Below are 19,475 nucleotides of genomic sequence, written 5' to 3' on the forward strand. Positions count from 1 at the left end.
TAGCGAGGGGCTGCGCCACATAAAATGTCAGAGCCTCCGGTTTCTAGCTGAGGGTCGTTTCCTGCCTCCACTAGTTCGGGGACCGGTCTCCCCCTTTGGCCTGACCCCTCCACGCAGGTGGATTCGGGCGTGCGGTGGCGACTCGCCCGTCCGCACCCCTGGGATCCCTTCATTCCTCGTTCCTGGAGCCTTCTCCGCTCCTCTTCCTTCCTTCTCCCTCTTCCAGGCCTGGGCCTCTGTTACTAGGCCCGCCTCTGGAGCAGAGCTCATGCAGAGCCCCTGCTCCCTCTCACTTCTGCTCAGGCTTCTCTGCACTGAACTAAGATGGTGCCCACCTTTTATACTCCCTTCTCAATGCACCCAGGAACTGCTTCCTCCCTGCTCCTGCACTACAGGGTTCCCCTTCCTCAGTGTTCCCTCCCCCCACTCCAGCCAGGGACAGGGACTGTCGTGCCCATCTCAGGGGCATATTGGTCGCCCTGCCCCACGGCAATGTGGTGTAATGCATGCAGGTGTCGGGGTCCTGATCCACACTCCATCCTTACCTGAGAGTGAGATATCACACCTCTGGGTGAGGTTCAATACGTCTGTAGCAACCGAGCCCTCAGGGTGCTACAGTTCCATTTATCTTCAGCCTAGGTGACGTATTACGATACAGGGCCGTGATTTTGGCTATAAAAGGGTCCCCTAGACCCCTACCCCAAGCTTTTTAAGAGAATCATATATGGCGTGCCAGGAGACTCTATGGAATGCTTTCTCAGCATCCAACGAGAGTATCTAATTACAAATTTTTAACTGCATCTAGCCCAGGAAATACTTTGTGCCTAGTAGCAGTGTCTGCTAGTCAGCGGATTATCCCGGCTGTTAAGCAAGCTACACCACCTGTAGTTTAGACACTTAATTTTTTCAAAGGAAATGCTTCGGGACCATGGGATACTCAGTGAAGAGCATCAGGAGGCACCCCAAGGCATAGGGGCTGGGACTGGCAGTAGGATGCCTTGCGGTGGACAGCCGAGCTCGATCCTTATAAAAGCTTTTTAACTGCAGCAGCTTTAGTGGACGCTACTGGAGCTGGAATTACGCGGCTGCTGGCATGAGACTTGCCCTCCAATAGATCCTTGTAAATGGATTTAAAGTGTATTCATTCAAATTAGAGAGACAATTTAAATTAAAAAGCTTAGAGCTGCCTCCACCACAGGGGGGCTCGCTCGACTCACCAGCGGACAGGCACCAGTATTGGGAGAGGGGGGCTGGCCATCAGGGTTCACCGCGGCTCTGGCACAAACCCGGCGACACGGAGGTGGCACGGGCAGGAGCGGACTGGCCGTGTCGGCTTCTCGCTTTTTGGATTTTAGAAGGGCATGACATGCCTATATCTGTGTCTCCCCCTCCTTTTACTCCTCCACCTCTTTTCGCATGACTATATGTACTTGTCACTTTTCCATGTGTTAGTTGTGTCTTCTGAGCAGTTTGTCAGCTTTTGGACACCTTTGAAGGTGTTTTCTATGTGTTTCTATGTGTTTTTGTTTGCCTGCCATTGGTTTTAACGGTGTTCGAAGGTGTTCGACGAACAGTTCGACGAACAGTTCGGCGAACACACGGGTGTTCGACGAACCGAACTCGAACACTACAGGGGTGGCTCAACACTAATCAGGAGTGCACCATCCTTTCCAGTCATTCACCACATGTCAGACTTGTACTCTGTTGTGCTGGTGCATGAGCTGGTCTAAAAAATGTGTGAAAGGACTTACAGAAATTGCTTTTGCCTCATACACTACTGCTGCTGCTAATATTTTGGCGTTGACGAATTGACGTGCCGTAGGTTGGAAGTGTAGAGCTGTGCTGCACTCTGTGTGCCTCACTGCTGTCTTGGGGAAAACCTATCTTAAGGTTGTGTAAAAGCGTGTTTCGATACTCCAGCATTCGTGGGTCCCTTTCTAGGGTGGGAAGCATCTGGCAAAATTTACTCTTATAACGTCATTGTAACCGAGTGGCAACCCAGTACTCAGCACTATTTCGAATCATAACTATAGGGGATCATGTTGCAGATAGTGCAGCAAGAAGGCACTCATATGTTGGGCTCTTCCATGAGGTTCAAGCCCATGCTGTGTTGGTGGCTGCGTAATTTTGATGCTTGTTTCCTCCGTTCCCTCTCGCCAAACACAAACAAGAGAGGGGATGATTATCCTCTTCATGTTCTGACTGTTTCTTGCCCATCACCTCTTCATCTTCCATTTCGCTAACAGTTTTTGTGGTATCACGAACCCCCCTTGATCGCAGTGAACCACCCTCCCTAGGCACCCTGAGATTTCCCCTAGTGTATGATGTTAGTAACAAAAGAAAGTATTTTTTTTAGTGTGGATGAGGCCTGTATAACATAGGAGATATGCTACAAACAATTTCAAACTGAGATGTCCCCTACTGTATCACATTAGTAACAGAAGAAGGTATTTTTTTTACTGTGGATGAGGCCTGTAAAACATATGAGGTATTCTCCAAACTATTTCAAACTCAGATGTCCCAGCTGTATAACGTTAGGAATCAAAGAAAGTATTTTTTTTTACTGTGGATGTATAACGTAGAATATATGCTCCAAACTCAGGTCTAGCCTGCTGTATCACGTTAGTTACAGCAAAAAATAGATTTTTTTACTCTGCATAAGCTCTGCATACAGCTGAATTTCACCGCTTATAGCAGAGTGTAACACGTTTGTGGCAGAAAATAATATTTTGTGGTCTCTGGCTAGCAAAAGAAAAAATCTATTTTTTTTACTCTGAAAACAGCTGAAGTTCACACCACTAAAATAGTAGGTGGATTATACCAGACTGTATCACGTTTGCGACACAAATGAATCTTTTGTGGACTCTGCCTAGCAAGAGGAAAAATATATTTTTTACTGTGCATACAATTTCACCCACCAAAAAATGACAAAGTGAGCTACCATAGCTTGCACTATCACATTAGCAAATGAAAAAAAAAGTTTTTTGTGCTCTTCACTGAGAAGCTCTGTAGAGTCTGCAGACAGCCGAATTTCAACCCCACAAAATCAAAAGGTGGCCTACAAGGACTTGCTTGCTTTATCACATTAGCAAATCAAAAAATAGATTGAAGGGATACTCATGCATACAGCACAATACAAGCAGTGCACAACACAGTTCTATGGCATGGGCCCTGCTCTTTCTGTCTGAATCTCAGTAATTGCACAAGAAAAAAATAATATGCTGCAAGATCGATTTCACAGGTAAACAGCAGAGGACATATCTACAATATCTAACTTCCAAACAAGCAGCCATTTATCTAGCTGATATCTCTCATTAAACAGGAGCAGGGTGCAGGAGCAGCGTCTATCACGAGTGACATGCATAAAATGGCACTAAGAGAACATGGCCACTCTTTTTATAGAAAGGACATGTGATTTCATCAGCCAATGTCAGAAGCCCTTGTGTCTGGACATTGTGGATGATTCCTGGGCTCTGAATGGCTAGCGGCACTTTCCTCACTTGAAGTTACAGAGGAAAAAAAAAAAGATTACAAGCGCGCCGTTAATCTAACCTGATGTGACCTATCACCAGCCCCCCCACTCAACTAACACATCTCCCTGCTCATCAAACACAAGCACTATGCTAGCCAAACTGTTGAAAACACTGTAGTTCCTGGGCAATCACGTTCTCGCACTTATTTTCCGAACGGTGCCGATTTTCCCAAATTTAAGAATAAATGCTCGTGTTTCCAATCACGAATCTGAATGTGCCACATTCGTGTCGAATTTAAGTTTGGAGATCGGATTTCGAACATTTTCGCTCATCACTAGTGCTGATACACTACATGTGGTCAGAAACCTCTGTTTGGACAAATGTCAGGGCTTGGAAGGGAAGGAGCACCATTTGAATTTTGTAACACAAATTTGGCTGAAATAAATTGCGGGCGCAGTGTCGCATTTACAGGTCCCCTAAGGCGCCCAAACAGCAGAAACCCCCTACAAATAACCCCATTTTGGAAACTACAACCCTCAAGGATTCTATCCAGGGTTATAGTGAGCATTTTGAACTCATAATTATTACACAGAGTTTGATAACGTTAGGTCATCATATTGAAAATTTTCATTTTTTTCACGAAAATTTTGCTTTAGCCCCAAATTTTTCACTTTTACAAGGAATAGCACGAGATAATGGACACCACAATTTGATACCCAGTTTCTTTTAAACACGCTGATACTCCACATGTGAAACCTCTATTTGGGCAATGGCATATCATGCTGCATTTGCAGAGCCCCTGATGTGCCAAAACAGCAAAAAAAAACACAAATGATCCCATTTTGGAAACGACACCTCACAAGGATTTTATCCATGTATTTGGTGGGCATTTTAAATTACAGGTGCTACACAGAATTTTATAACATTAGGTCGTCATATTGAAAATGTTCATGTTTTTCAAGAAAATGTTGCTTTAACCCCAAATATTTCATTTTTTCAAGATGTAACATGAAAAAGTGGACGCACAGTTTGTTACCCACTTTCTTCTGAGATCGGCGATACCCAACATGTAGTCTTAAACTTCTGTTTGGACACACGGCAGGGCTTGGAAGGGAAGAAGCAACATTTGGTATTTAGAATGTCAATTTGGCTGGAATAGATTGCAGACACCATGTCGCATTTGGAGAGTTCCTGAGGCACCAAAACAGCAGAAACCCCCACAAGTGACCATATTTTGGAAGCTAGACCCTTCAAGGAATTCATCTAGTGGTGTACTGAACATTTTTAAGCTACAGGTGATTCATGAAACTTTATAACATTTAGATCTGAAAGCAAAAAAATTCAATTTTTTCCACAAGAATACTGTTTTAGCACCAAATGTATAATTTACATGAGGTTTAATAGGACAAAATGGACCCCATAAATTGTTCTGCAATAGCAGTATCCCATATGTGGTTGCAGATTACTGTTTGAGTTAAAGGCGGGGATCGGATGGGAAGGAGCGCTACTTGGTTTTGGAAGGCAGGTTTTGTTTGAATACATTGTGGGCTCCATTAGCCGAGCCCCTCAGGTGCCAAAACAGCAGAAATCCTCATATGTGACCCCATATTGGAAACTTCACTGCCTAAGAATTTCATCTGGGGGTGTAGTAAGTATTTTGAATCCACAAGTGCCTCAGTGGAAATATAACATTTTAGTGGTAAAATGTAATTTTTTTTAATCTGTTTCAAATGTGTCAATTACAATAGGGTTTATAGGTGAAACTGGACCCCACAATTCATTGCACAATTTCTCCCGAACACGGAGATGCCCCATATGTTGTCAGAAACTAGTGTTTGGCCACATGTCAGGGCTGAGAAGGAAGGAGCGCTATTTGGCTTTTGTAGCGCAAATTTTGGTAGACTAGTTTGTGGGTGACATTTGCGGAGCCCCGATGGTGCCAGAACAGCAGAAAAACCCCAGAAGTGACCCCTCTGTAGAAATTACACCTTTCAATGAATTCGTCTACAGCTGCAGTGATTATTTTGTAACATCGACGTCGTGTTTTTTTTTTCTGGAGAATTGCAAATATGCCAGTTTAGTGCCCATACATTATGCCCCCATACAGTGTAGATCCCACATACATTGTGCCCAACATGTGCTTCTGTAGACACGCACCCCATAAATTGTTAAGCATGCTTTCTTCCCACTACAACAATGCCAAACATGTGGCTGCTTACTTCGGTTTAGGCACAGTGGGGCTCAGAAGGAGGGGGTCATTTGGATTTGGGAGCGCATAATTCACTGGATTTTATTTGAGTTGTCGAGTGCCAAGTCGCATGTCGCTTTTCCAGAGTCTTTGTTCTACCAGGACCCACTATAGTTCCACTGAAAGATGACGGACCTGAGTGGGGTCTAGTTTTGTGCAGGATAAATTAGGGTTTTTATTAGTAACATTTTTGGGTACATAACATTTTTTGATCGCTTTCAGTATAAGGCTGGGATCACATTCTTATGTACTACGCTGAGAACTTACGTCGGGGTTTCTGTGTAATTCCCACAAAAATGCGGTTCAGATGAAACCCCCGATGGAACAAACCATTATAATGAGGCAGATGGAGACACTTTGGAGTCCATTTGCCATCTTCTCCAGTGGTATCCATCTTTTTATGCGCACACAGATCTGTGGTCACCCACACTTGTGTGCAAAATTGATGAGACACCGCCAGAACAGAGACCAGTCCATAGTGACTCCATCAGCCTCATAAGTGAGTGATTCCATCGGGGATTTTGTCTGGTTTGTGTTTTTTGGGATTTACACGGAAACCCCAATTTAAGTGCTCAGCACAGAGCGCAGGATAAATGTGACCTATGAATTATTCCGATTTTAATACAAATATAGGGAAAGTGCTCCTAGTGTAAATCTGTAGATCCTATTACAATACCACTGCTTACTTGAGGCACTGGAGAGGGCGTGTGAGTCCTCCAGAGATAGCTGCAGTCTGACCGTTGGTTCCTAGGCGTATAATGCTGTAACTGGAATGAATGTTTGAGAATCAGAAAAAAATTGCTGGATATTCCAGGAGCTGCCAGTGGATGAAAGAGGTCCAAAGTCAGGTAGATAAAGAGGTTTTCTTTATTGCATTACGTGTTTCAGAGTTGATCCACATCCTTCCTCAGATCTCAGATCAATAAAAAAAAATCTCTTAATTTACCTGACTTTGGATATTTTTCATCCACTGGCAGTGCCCGGAATACCCCTCAAGTTTTTTCTGATTCTCAAACGTTTATTCCAATTTTTTGGAGACAGAATGAACAAATAGACAGCAGAACAAGAATAGTGCTTATTTTTGTGCCGTTCCTCATGCGGTATAAGTGATAAAACTACTTTATTCCTCGGGTCAGTGAGATTACAGTGATAACATATTTATATAGTTTTTTTTAAATTTTCCTAATATCACAGTAAAATGCTTTTTTATTAAAAAAAGTTTTTTTTGTCGCCATTTTCTGAGAGCTCTTACTTTTTCATTTTTTGACGCACAGAGCTGTTTGTTGGCTTATTTTTTGCTTCACGAGTTGAAGATTTTTTAGGTACCATTTTTAGGTATATAACATTTTTTGATCGCCTTTTAATCAGTCTTTTCAGACACAGAATGACCAAAAAACAGCAGTTCAGTTATTATTTTTAAGTTTTATTTTTTGCATGGTTCACTGTGCTGTAGCAGTGATAAGACCGATTTGTTAGTAGGATCAGTACAATTACAACGATACCAGATTTATATAGTTTTTTTATGTTGTGCTATTTTTACAGACTAAAAACAATATTTTACAAAAATGAATTGGTTTTGAATCGCCATATTCTGAGAGCTGTAACTTTTTCATTTTTGCCAAATGTGCCATATTAGGGCTTGTTTTTTGCTGGACGATTTGACGTTTTCATTTGTACCATTTTTTTATACCCATGACTGATAGCTTTTTATTTATTTCTGTGTGTGTCAGTATGACAAAAGGTGTCATTTTTGGCTTTTTTAAAAATTTTTTACGGTGTTCGGCGTATAGAATAAATAACCTGCCAGTTTTATATATCAGGTCGTTTCGGACATGGTCATACCAATTACTGTATGTGTACTTTTTTTGTTTATTTTTGTTTTATCACAAAGGCTGCATTTTACTGGTTTTCATGATTTTTTTGCCCTTTTTTTTTTTACTGTATTGTATATTTTATGTAACTTTTTTTTACTTTCCACTTAGTCCCCCTGTGACTAATTTTAACTTTGATCTCTAGTCTCACACACTGCAGTACTCGGTGTACTGCAGTGCCTGAGACCTGTCAATGACTCACCACTGGCTCTGCCTGTGAGACCCGGATTATAGCTGGATCTTTCAGGCCACCGTCCCCTGGGGTATTCAAATGACCTTAGGGTACCATGGCAAAAATTGGCTCCTGGAATTACAATCGCAGGGGGGAAGAGGGGGTGGAGGGAGTTGAGCCTGCTAAAGGGGGTCTTTTATACATCTTTTAACCATTTAGATAACGCTGTTGTGATTGACAGCAGTATTCAAGGAGTTAATTGGTCCCGATCAGTTTCAAAACCGTCCGGGGCCGATACAGCAGGGTATCAGCTGTAACCTGTGGGAATCTCAGTCACGGGGCGACACTATTCATTTTTTCCTCAGTGCTATTAAAAAGCAGAGCTGAGGAATAAGGTCCCTTATTGGCCGCTGTTAAATGGCATATCGGCTGTCGTTAACGGGTTAAAATGCAAAAGAACAGTGGAAGATTTGTTGTTTTGCTTATATTACTTCCCGTAAAGAGTTAATAAGTTTGTTAATAAATTATGCGTACCCCCAAATTATGCCACTGAGAAACACAACTCATCATGAAAAAAAAACAAGCCCTCATATAACTACAGTGGAATGTATAAGTTTGGGCAAAATTACTGTTGTGAACAGTTAAGCAAGTTGAAGATGAAATTATCTCTAAAAGGCCTAAACTTAAAGATGACACATTTCCTTTGTATTTTAGGCAACAAAAAAATAAAAAAAAATTATATTATATATTATATATATATATATATATATGTATATATATATATATATATATATATATATATATATATATATATACACATATACACAGTAGAAACCAGAAGTTTACATACACTATATAAAAAGACACATCTGCATGTTTTTCTCAATATTTGACATGAAATTGGAATAAACTTTTCCCGTTTTAGGTCAATTAGGATTATCATAATTTTTAATATTTGCCAAATGCCAGAATAATGAGAGAGAGAGAATGTTTTAAGGCATTTTTATTACTTACTGCAAAGTTAAAAGTTTACCTACATTTCATTAGTATTTGGTCCCATTGCCCTTAAACTGAATGACTTGGGGGAAACGTTTGGGATATCCTTCCACAAGCTTCTCACAATAGTTGGTCGGAATTTGGGCCCATTCCTCCTGACAAAACTGGTGTAACTGATCCAGGTTTGTAGGTCGCCTTGATCACCCCTTGATCCCCCATCTTGGTATGCATGGCACCACTTGATCCCCCATCATGCTGCCCACAAAAAAATAAACAATCATACTCACTTCCTCTCTCCTCAAGCGCTGCGTCCCGCTCTGCTACCGACACTCTCACCGTGTGAGCCGCGCATGGCAGGTCACGCATGGCGTCCCTGCCATGCATCGTCACACAGTGAAGTGCTGTGCTGGAATAGTCACTGTTCCCCGTGCCGGGACAGTGTGCGTGGGGAGCAATGACCATTCACTCTCTTCAATAGCTCGCACACTGTAGCCGCAGCACGGCTCCTGCTGCGACCGGCGGTCAGTGTGCCCGCTATTAAAGACCATGAATATTCACTACAACCCACTCCCATGCGACCGCCGGCCGCAGCAGGAGCCGCGCTGTGGCTATAGTATGCTTGCTATTAAGGAATATTAATATTCCATGCTCCCCATGCCCATGGAATATTCATTTTCTTTAGCAGCTGTCACAGCGTAGGCTGCAGCAGGCGGCTGCTGCCTCCTGTGCCCCGCTCATCCTCTGCTGCCACCCCCCCCCACACCCCACCACCCACAGCCACAGTATATAGTTCGGACATGTATAGTTCGAACTATAAGTGGCACCCCCCACTTTCCTCCAAGACTTTGGAGGAAACAAGTGTGTCTTGTGACCCCAAACACACCTCCAGGCTGTGTAAGGGCTATTTGACCAAGAATTAGAGTGATGGGGTGCTACGCCAGATGACCTGGCCTCCACAGTCACCAGACCTGAACCCAGTCAAGATGGTTTGGGGTGAGCTGGACTGCAGAGTGAAGGCAAAAGGGCCAACAAGTGCTAAGCATCTCTGGGAACTCCTTTAAGATTGTTGGAAGACCATTTCCGGTGACTACCTCTTGAAGCTCATCAAGAGAATGCCAAGAGTGTGCAAAGCAGTCATCAAAGCAAAAGGTGGCTACTTTGAAGAACCTAGAATATAAGACATATTTTCAGTTGTTTCACACTTTTTTGTTAAGTATATAATTCCACATGTGTTAATTCATAGTTTTGATGCCTTCAGTGTGAATGTACAATTTTCATAGTCATGAAAATACAGAAAAATCTTTAAATGAGAAGGTGTGTCCAAACTTTTGGTCTGTACTGTATATATATTTATATAAATAAAAGATGTAAATAGTAAAAGATGAAACATATATAAAAATTACAAAAATAAAAGTGGTCCAATGCAAAAGTTTGGGCATCCTGCATGTTTAGTACCTACTAGCACCCCCTTTTTTAAGTATCACATCTTGTAAATGCTTTTTGTAGCCAGACAAGAGTCTTTCAACTCCTGTTTGAGGGATTTGCATCCATTCTTCCTTGGAAAATTCTTCCAGTTCTGTGAGATTCCTGGGTCGTCTTGCATGCACTGATATTTTGAGGTCTAGCCACAGATTTTCAATGATATTCAGATCAAGGGACTGTGAAGGCCATTGTAAAACCTTCAGCTTGCGCTTTTTGAGGTAGTCTATAGTGATGAGCGAGTATGTTAGGTTAACCCTTTCGGCGAGTATACTCGTGCGAGAACCGAGTATCTTCAGCGTACTCGGTGATATGTTTGAATCACTCCCATGTAATCCACTCCTGTCCAGAGAGACAGGGAAGCTCCAGTGCCTAGGATTGCTTGGAGAGGTCGTCCTGGGCAAGAATTCTTCCTCTACATCTCTGACCCTATCTGTTTCGATATCCTGTAGCAAGATACAATTCTTTGAGACTGCTTATCTGGATTCCGGTGCCACGGGGAATCTCATCCAACAAACCATTGTGGAGCAGTATCAGATTCCTATCCAACATCTCCTGCATCCGTTGGCGGTTTCCTCGGTGGATGGGAGGCCCCTTTCTGAGTCCATCTTGTTCGTCACTGAGCCCGTAGTTCTCTAGATAGGGATGCTACACTCAGAGAGAATCTCCTATGTGCTGTTTGGCCTCTCTCATCCCTTGCTGCTTGGACTGCCTTGGCTACAGAGACATGAGTCGGTCTTGAATTGGAATCCAGGAGAGGTGCTCCGGTGGGATCAGGAGTGTCACAAAACCTGACTGGTTCCTGTTCATCCTGCTCGACCTCATTGCACGCCCTCAAATCTACCCTATCCACTCTACTGGTCATACGCTGACTTCTTTGACAAAAAAAAGAGGCTGAGACACTACCTCCTTATAGGCCGTATGATTGTCCCATCTACCTCACTCCTGGTGCATTACCTCCCCCTGTCATTGGCCGAGACGCGAGCCATGTCTGAATACATTGAGGAGAATCTTGCTAGGGGGTTTATCCAGAAATACACCTCTCCCGCTGGAGCAGGATTCTTCTTTGTCAATAAGAAGAACGTCTCTCTTTGCCCATGTATCGACTATCAGATCACCGTAAAAAATAAGTATCCTCTGCCTCTCATTTCCAAGTTGTTTGATCGCCTCAAAGGCGCAAAAGTCTTCACCGAGCTCGATCTCCATGGCGCATACAATCTGATCTGGATTCGCCAGGGTGATGAGTGGAAGACGGAATTCAACACTCGGGATGGCCACTACGAGTACTGCTTTATGCTCTTCGGACTCTGAAATGCACCAGCAGTCTTTCAGGAGCTGGTAAATTATATCTTCCGAGATCTCCAATACTCATGCATGGGAGAGTACCTGGACGACATCCTGGTGTGCTCTCTTGATCTGCCCACACATCGGAGAGACATTCGTCAGGTTCTGCTGAGGTTCATGAAGAATCGTCTGTATGCCAAATTCGAGAAATGCGTTTTTGAGCAGACGTCCCTCCCATTCTTGGGGTACATAATCTCGGAGACCGGCCTAAAGATGGAAAAGGTGTCTGCCATTCTAAAGTGGCCCCGACCAGAGGGGTTGAAGGCTATTCAGCGGTTTCTAGGTTTTGCAAATTATTACCGCCTATTCATTCCTCATTTCTCTTCTAGGACTGCTCCTGACTCGCAAAGGGGTGAACCCCAAGGCATGGACTCCAAAGGCGGAGAGTGCTTTCATGTCCTTGAAGCAAGCCATCTCTTCTGCTCCAGTGCTGCATCGTCTTGACTGCAGCAAACAGTTCTTCCTGGAGGTAGATGCTTCTTCCTCAGGGGCCAGAGCGGTCCTCACCCAGAAATTCTCATCCGGGCGAATGGTGACTTGCGGCTTCTTTTCCAAGCTATTCTCTACCTCGGAGTGCAATTATTCCATTGGGGATCGGGAACTGCTTGCCATCAAATTGGCGCTGGAGGAATGGCGGTTCTTACTCGAGGGAGGGGGCTCAGCATCCGGTGGTCATCTACACGGACCATAAGAATCTCGCCTACTTGCAGTCCACTCAACGACTTAATCCTCACCAGGCCAGATGGTCTCTGTTCTTTGCCCGTTTCAATTTCTCCCTCCACTTCTGGCCGGCGGCTAAAAATATCAATGCAGATGCGCTCTCCAGATCATTTCTGTTGACTGAACAAGAGGAGGAGCCCCTACACATCATTGAGCCCTCCAGAATAATTTCTGTCACCCCTTTTGATCTTTCTCGTCTTCCCCCTGGAAAGACTTTCGTGGCTGTTCCGGATAGGAAGAGGGTCCTACTCTGGGGACATTTGTCTAAACTGGCAGGCCATGCTGGACAGAGGAAGATGATTTTGCTCATTTCCCGACATTATTGGCTGACCCTGCGCAAGGATGTTGCGGATTTTGTCTTTGCCTGCTCTTCCTGTGCCCGTAACAAGACTCCTAGGCAACGTCCGACTGGCCGACTACTTACTCTACCTGTGCCTTCAGCTCCGTGGCAGCATATTGAGATGGTTTTCATCATGGACCTTCCTGTATTCCATAGCAACTGGGTGGAAATCCTGGCTTGGGACGAATTTTCCTACAATAACCATCTGAGCGAATCCTCTGCCAAATCTCCATTTTTGAGGTATATGGTCAGCATCCCAATGTTCTGTTTCCTGTCTCTGCTTCTGTCGACAATCCCACTGCGGAATCTCTCGTTAAGAGCTTTTCTAAGATCTGGGAGGACACAAAATCTGCATTGCTGCAATCCACTGAGCAGATGAAGAGACATACAGACAAGAGACATCTGGATCCGTCGCTGTTCCGTCCGTGGGACAAGGTCTGGTAGTCATCCAAGTATGTCCGTCTCAAGATGCGTTCCTGCAAGTTGGGTCCATGCTTCATTGGTCCTTCGAAGCTGAAACTCCCTACCTCGTTATGGATCCCCAATTCGTTTCATGTGTCTCTCCTCAAGCCTGTCATCCTCAATCCCTTCTCTGATGATCCGGGTACCACTCCAGCTCCAGTCTGCGCTGAGGACATTTTTGAGGTTGAGAACATTCTAGCCACCAAGTGGGTAAGAGGAAAAACTTTCTTTCTTGTGGATTGAAAGTGGTTTGGTCCTGAGGAGAGATCCTGGGAGCCCAGGGAGGTCATTCACGCTCCTTTTCTTCTGAAGAAATTCCTTGCGGGTTTGAAGAAGAGGTGGCTTAATGGGGGGTACTGTAGAGCCGGCGTCTCTGCCTTCCATCCCTCTTCCCCGGAAGAGATGCTGACCTCCTTCCGCCAAGGTCCCGATCCTCTGCCTGCCGCTCCTCATGCTGCGTCCCTCGCAGTCGCCGACTCTGCCCAGGCTGCTCTTCCTGTGCCTGTAACAAGACTCCTAGGCAACTTCCCACTGGCCAACTACTTACTTTACCTGTGCCTTCAGCTCCATGGCAGCATATTGAGATGGTTTCCATCATGGACCTTCCTGTATCGGCCGGTTGTATTGTCATTTGGGTGGTTGCTGACCGCTTCTCCAAAATGGCTCACTTCATTCCTTTGCCTAGCCTTCCCTCTGCGCCAGTATTGGCTGAGAAGTTCATTGTTCACATCTTCCGTCTGCCCGGCCTACCTCTTCTCATTGTCTCGGATAGAGGGGTCCAGTTTACCTCATGCTTCTGGAGGTCCACGTGCAAGCTTCTGAATGTTGCTTAATTAATTAATCAGATCTTCACTAGCTTCCTCCGTCACTTTGTCAACACCCACCATAGCAACTGGGTGGAACTCCTGCCTTGGGACGAATTTTCCTACAATAACCATGTGAGCGAATCCTCTGCCAAATCTCTGTTTTTGAGGTATATGGTCAGCATTCCAAAGTTCAGTTTCCTGTCTCTGCTTCTGTCGACAATCCCACTGCGGAATCTCTCGTTAAGAGCTTTTCTAAGATCTGGGAGGACACAAAATCAGCATTGCTGCAATCCACGGAGCAGATGAAGAGACATACAGACAAGAGACGTCTGGATCCGCCGCTGTTCCGTCCGCGGGACAAGGTCTGGTTGTCATCCAAGTATGTTCGTCTTCATGTTGGGGGAGGTGCCTTATATAATAGATGACCTCCCGCCATTGGCCGGGGACATCTTAGGACGGCACGCGCGCATGCTCCCTACTTCTTAAAAGGTTGACGGGCACGGCTGATAGACTCTGCCTGAGCTACGCGAACCATGTGCAGATCCCTGGACACTGTGCTGGGGACTTCTTAGAATGGTGCGCTCTATCAGCCGTGCCCGCCAGCTTATCAGCCATACCCGCCTGCCTGTCTATCAGCCGTGCCCGCCAGGCTGCCTACCAGCCGTGCCCACCTCCCTGCCTACCAGCCGTGCCTGCCTGCCTAAAAGCTGCACCAGCTTGCCTCCCAGTCGTGCCAGCCTGCCTGTCCATCTGCCGTGCCAGCCGGAGCCTGTCATTAGTCGCGTGGAGGTTGCCTGCTCTCACACAAGGTCGGTCCCGAAGTAGCACCTGGTCCACTTCCCTCAAGGGTCCACGGAGTCGTAAAGCCTCCCTTACTTCCTTCGGTCCCTCCTTGCACCACGGCACAGTGGTTCCACCACCCGGCACAGTAGCAGCTTAATGGTTGTCGAGATTTTCTTCCCCTGAAATTCTGTGCCCTTTTTTCTCCACACATACCTTTATTCATTGTGGCCAAACAGTTCTATCTTAACCTCATCGTTCCACAGGTCTGGCTTCCAAAATGCATCAGGCTTGTTTAAATGTTCTTTTGTATACTTCTGACACTGAATTTTATTGTGAGGACGCAGGAGAGGTTTTCTTCTGATGACTCTTCCAGCTATCAGAGCACACAAATCTCCAAATTTCTAAAATGTAAAAGATTAAAAAATATATACCGTATTTTTCAGACGAAAAAAAAGAAAAAGAAAAAAAAATGTAAGCAAAAAATGTGGCCACGATGCACTGTTAAGGGGGAGGGGGTCTGCTGCTGACACTGGTATAGGGGTAATGTCCCCCAATTCTGATAATATCCCCTATCCTGGTATATATGCTCCCCCTTCCTATTAATTCGTGGCCCCCATCCCCATCCAGGTATGCATGGCATCCCTCCATCCTGATATGCATGGCACCCCTCATCCTCATCCTGGTATGCATGGCACAGTAATCCCCATCCTGGTATGCATGGCACCCCTCATCCCTATCCTGGTATGCAAGGCACCCCTCATCCTTATCCTGGTATTCATGGCCCCCTCATCCTTATCCTGGTATGCATGGCCCCCTCATCCCAATCCTGGTATGCATGGCACCCCTCATCCTTATCCCCATCACGCTGCACATAAAAAAAAATAAACACTCATACTCACCTTTCTTCTCTCTTCTCCAGCGCTGTGTCCTGTCTGCCCGCACTGATCTCACCATGTGAGCCGCACATGGTGTCACTGCCATGCGCACCTCACAAGGAGAGATCAGCTGCCGGAAGTCACTGCTCCCCACGCCGGGACTGTGTGCGTGGGGAGCAGTGACTTAATGCTCCTTAATAGCCGGCACACAGCGTAGCTGCTTCGCGGCTCCTGCTGCTGCCGGGAGATCGTGTGTGCATGAATATTCACAATTTAGCAGAGGGGACAGTGTACTCTGCATCAGGCAGCTGCTGCCTGCTGTGCTGCGGTCCTCCACTGCTACCGCTCCCCCCACACCTCACACCCCACACAGTATATATACAGGGTGGTCCAAAAATAGGTGGACAGAAAATAATAACATTTATTTTGATTTATATATAAAATTATATTTACTAACTGTGATGAAAGCCGGCCGGTGGGTGCAGCTCTCTGGCGCCCCCTTCCGCTCTCAGGTCAGTCAAGGTACTGCACCTAGAGAAAGTAGTGCCAGGAAGCTGCAACCAGCGCAGGGAACACGGTAGTGTGTTATCCCTTCAACGTCACTAAACCGTAACGTCACTACACAGCACAACTCGCTAGCGCCCTCTTAGCCTCAGGTCAGTCAAGGAACTGCACCTAGGATAAGCGGTCGCCAGGGAGACTGTCCTGTAACCTACTGGGTATCGGGGCCCTCTGTAGTGAGGGCGGTATATATATCTTCCTTGGCCGCGCCAGGAATATATATATCTGAACCTCCGACCGTCACTACCAGCCTTCCCCAATCCCCAGTTGGTATGCTGCCACCAGTCCCTATTTTAGATATACGCCCAGTCCGTGAATGGGCCTATATCGGGTCAGGAACCAACCCTGGGTAGCGTTTTGGCTTGAGCCGAGCTCACACGGACGTGCGTTCGTTATGCAGAATAAAAGGCAGGCCCACAATTACTTGAGGTAATTGATTATAATAATACACTAGATACACGATATACAACTAAATATACACAGGTATAAGGTCAGGCTAAACTATACAACAATGGAATACAACACACAGAATCACCACAGCATATCAGTTACCGGTTTCTTGATTTTCTTGTGACGCAGGGAGAGGATTCTGCGGTCGCAGGCACGGTTCTTTGTTACAGGCTGAGGCCTACCACCGCATGGTCAAACTGCTCCTCCCCTTGGTGGCCTCAGCTGGTGCTCAGATGTTCAGCACACCACTCTTGGGTCAAAAACTGACTTGTCTCTTGTCTGTCCTGCTATCTTACCTGCCCCGTCCCGCCCACTGCTGGTGAGGTCAGCTGGCTCAGTCTCCACCCTCAGGTCTAACTTCGATCAGAAGCCCAAATTCTATGGAACCCAATAACTTCTTCTGGGATGGTCTCATGATACCCCCAGGGGTTCCCATGGATTCGGGCCGCCGTAACCGACCTTTTGATATCAATTATGATACCATACGGTCCTCAGGAATGGCTCCGCGCTATATCTTGGCTTCCAGAGCACGTACAAACGTCTACCGCGGAGGCTTGTGTGCGCAATGGCTCCGGGACGCCGTGATATTTTTTTATTGGCCCATCCCATGCAACATGCGTGTACTTTTCATGTTTCTATATCTTATGCCTCCATGCTTGTGACAGACAAAGAAACTAGTCCTATGGGACAAATGGTCAGGTACAGATAGACGAAGCACCCCCCCCGCTGGCTGTGTTTCCTCTCGAAGTCTTTGAAGCTCCTAGCATTCAAGTGTTAAGTAGGCTTCTTATCTTACAGGAGCCTGGATGGGGGGGAAACTATCTAGTTGACGTTTTAACAGAAGGTCCCAAGGGTGGGGGCTGCTGAAGTGTGGCCATCCCTGGATATGATTTATCATTACCAAGATGGCGGCTACAGGTTCATCACACCTCCCCCTATACGAGGGCGCGAGGGGGTAGCACATTCCTGTGTTCCCCCGTGCGTCCTTCTGCACCCTCCCCTTGCCGGGATAACCCGTCAGCGTTACCGTGGTCACGGCCTCTTCTGTGGCGAATGGAGAAGTGGTACTGCTGGAGAGCGAGGCTCCAGCGTAGCAACCTGCCATTCGACCCAGAGACCGTGTGTAACCAGCTGAGGGGGTTGTGGTCCGTCTCCACGGTGAAATGGCTCCCGTACAAGTAGGGCTGCAGACGCTGCAGGGCCCATACAATTGCCAGGCATTCTTTTTCCACCGTGGAGTAAGCCACCTCCCGGGGCAGTAGCTTCCTGCTCAGGTACAAGACAGGATGTTCCTGGCCTGTCGTGTTGACCTGACTTAGCACAGCACCGAGGCCAAAGTCACTGGCGTCGGTCTGTACCACAAACGGCCGGTCGAAGTCGGCAGCTTGCAGTACAGGGGAGCTACTTAGGGCGGCCTTGAGTGCCCCGAAAGCTGTCTCGCAGGCGACTGTCCAGTCGACTGCGACGGGCAGCTTCTTCTTGGTGAGGTCCGTCAGGGGCTTGGCCAGGGTGCTATAGTGTGGGACGAACCTCCTATAGTACCCGGCGGTCCCCAAGAAGGACATCACCTGCTTTTTGGTCCTAGGAGTGGGCCAGGATGCGATGGCATCCACTTTCCCCGGTTCTGGCTTCAGAACCCCCCCGCCTACCCGGTGACCCAGGTAGAGGACCTCACTCATGCCCAGCTGGCACTTTTCCGGCTTGATGGTCAAGCCTGCCCGGTGGATCCGACCGAGCACCTGCCGCAGGTGCTCTAGGTGATCCTCCCAAGTGGGACTGAAGACTGCAATATCGTCCAAGTACGCAGCCGCGTACCCTTCAAGTCCCTCAAGCAGCGTATTGACCATCCGCTGAAAAGTGGCAGGGGCATTCTTCATGCCGAATGGCATCACTGTGGACTCGTACAGTCCAAAAGGGGTGATAAAGGCAGAGCGTTCCCTTGCCGCGGGGGTCAGAGGAATCTGCCAGTACCCCCGGCTCAGATCCATGATGGTCAGGTACTTAGCCCCGGCCATCCGATCGAGCAGGTCATCGATGCGTGGTATGGGGAACGCATCGGTGGCCGTTACAGCGTTGAGCCCCCGGTAGTCCACGCAGAACCGTGTAGTTCGGTCCTTCTTTGGTACGAGGACTACAGGCGAGGCCCACGCGCTGCTGGATGCCTGGATCACCCCCAGCTTCAGCATCTCGTCTATCTCTTGGCGCATGTTTCCCTGCACCTCGAAAGAGACCCGATATGCTGAACGCCGGATCGGCGGGTGATCGCCAGTGTCCACGTCGTGGACAGCCATCTCAGTCCTTCCGGGCAGGCTGCTGAACAGCCCCCGGAAGGGGTGCAGGGTGGTCCCCAGCTGGGACCGTTGGTCCTCCGTGAGCTGGTGGCCAACCCCCACATCCTCGATGGACCCACCCGCCTTGGCTTGGGTGAGCAGATCCAGGAGGGTTTCTACCTCTCCTTCCTCGGGAAGGTTGCACACTGGGTGGGCAGTCGCTTCCCGCTCCTGATGAGCCTTCATCATGTTCACGTGGAAGGCCTTCCTCCTTCCACGGGCGTGATCCAGGGTGACCAGATAGGTGACGGCGTTGAGTTTCTGGTGCACGAAGTAGGGACCTTCCCAGGCTGCCTGAAGCTTGTTCTGTGGTACGGGGACCAGTACCCACACCTTTTGACCCACCTGGTAGGTCCTCTCACAAGCATTCTGGTCGTACCACCGCTTCTGGTCGGCCTGGGCCTGGGCCATATTGTCCTGCACCAGCTTTGCCAAGGCCATCATCCTGTCCCGGTGGCGCACGACATACTCGATGACCGACACCTCGGGGGTGGCCAAATCCCCTTCCCATGCTTCCTTCACCAGAGCCAGGGGGCCCCGTACCCGTCGCCCGTACAGGAGCTCA

This window comes from Phyllobates terribilis, unplaced genomic scaffold (assembly GCF_046119375.1).
Source record: "Phyllobates terribilis strain yellow unplaced genomic scaffold, ASM4611937v1 Scaffold_5__5_contigs__length_657084704, whole genome shotgun sequence".
NCBI lineage: Eukaryota > Metazoa > Chordata > Amphibia > Anura > Dendrobatidae > Phyllobates > Phyllobates terribilis.